We start from the raw sequence: 1274 nt of genomic DNA, 5'->3' as shown, positions 1-1274 counted from the left end.
TATATTCTCTAACACTTTGTTCTAAATAGTAGATATTATTGAGCCAGTGCATCAACCAAATAGTAAATGAACTACTATCATTTAAATAACCAAAGGCTATTTATCTTGAAGAACTCTAGTAGTTAGTTTTTTGTGTTTTGCAATCATTGTTAGTCTAGTACCTCATGTTGTTCTCTAGACTTTTTATATGTACCAAGCTGAAAATTGAAAAAGAAGATGTTTTAATTCTTCTGCATTTATATGCATAGCAGCCAAATTAATGTAGAATATTTTAGACTATAATTTACAATCAGGCTCTTCTACTATAAAATTTCTACACATTACTGAAAAGCATGATAGGCAGTGATTGTGAATCACAGATTATTTCTGATATGCCATGTACACACATAAGCTAATCAATTTTACCAAAGGTTTAAAAAGGAATTATTCTTCATTAATTTTACCACTGTTCACGTAGACTAGGCTCCTTGATCCTCACCCACCACCAACAGTCACCTACACTTTATTTTCACGGTATTTTTTTAAATAAAAGATTTATTAGATAACATAAAATTAACCCTTTTAAGGTATATAATTCAGTGTTTTTTAGCATATTCAAAGAATTGTGCCACTATCACAACTATCTAATTTTACAACATTTTCCTAACCCGAAAAAAGATATCTCTTACATCTTAGCAGTCATTACTAATTACCCCCTCCCTCTAGCCCCAGGAAATCACAAATCTACTTTTTTCTTTTTTATAGATTAGCCTATTCTGGACATTTCATAAATGGAATTACACAATACGTAACCTGTTGTGTCTGGCTTCTTTCATTTAACATAATTTTTTCAAGGTTTACCCATGTGTTAGTACTTTAGCCCTTTGCATAGCTGAACAATAGTCTGTTGTATTGGTATGCCACATTTTATTTACCCATTCATCAGCTGATAAACCTTTAGCTTGTTTCCACTGCTCCATTACTATAAATAATGCTACTTTAACATTGGTATAGAAGTTTTCGTGTGGATATATGTTTTCAATTCTCTTAGGTATAAACCTAAAAGTGAAATTGCTGGGTCATAAGATAACTCGATGTTTAATCCTTTGAGGAACTGACTGTTTTCTTTTCTTTTTTTTTTTTTTTTAATCCAGTCTCCGTAGAGATTGCCAAAAATTGCAAATGTGGACTATATTTCAAGTTGTCATGGTGGGGTATTGGGAAAAGTTTTCAATTAGCAATAATCGCGCTTCGGATAAACCTCATTGACTACGATATTGCCACTGTGAAAAGCT

At 31.8% G+C, this 1274-nt stretch overlaps 1 non-coding gene across 1 annotated transcript; it reads right to left on the bottom strand.

The window, feature by feature from the left end:
* Nucleotides 1-1133: 1133 nt before the first annotated feature.
* LOC116554710 lies at nt 1134-1274 on the bottom strand. Its single transcript, XR_004270282.1, has one exon. It is a non-coding gene; the product is annotated as a U4 spliceosomal RNA (small nuclear RNA).

Source organism: Sapajus apella, unplaced genomic scaffold (genome assembly GCF_009761245.1).
Source record: "Sapajus apella isolate SASKATOON/1434 unplaced genomic scaffold, GSC_monkey_1.0 scaffold1, whole genome shotgun sequence".
In the NCBI taxonomy this organism is placed as follows: domain Eukaryota; kingdom Metazoa; phylum Chordata; class Mammalia; order Primates; family Cebidae; genus Sapajus; species Sapajus apella.
The sequence above is the reverse complement of the archived record's forward strand: the minus strand, read 5'-3'. Positions and strand labels throughout refer to the sequence as shown.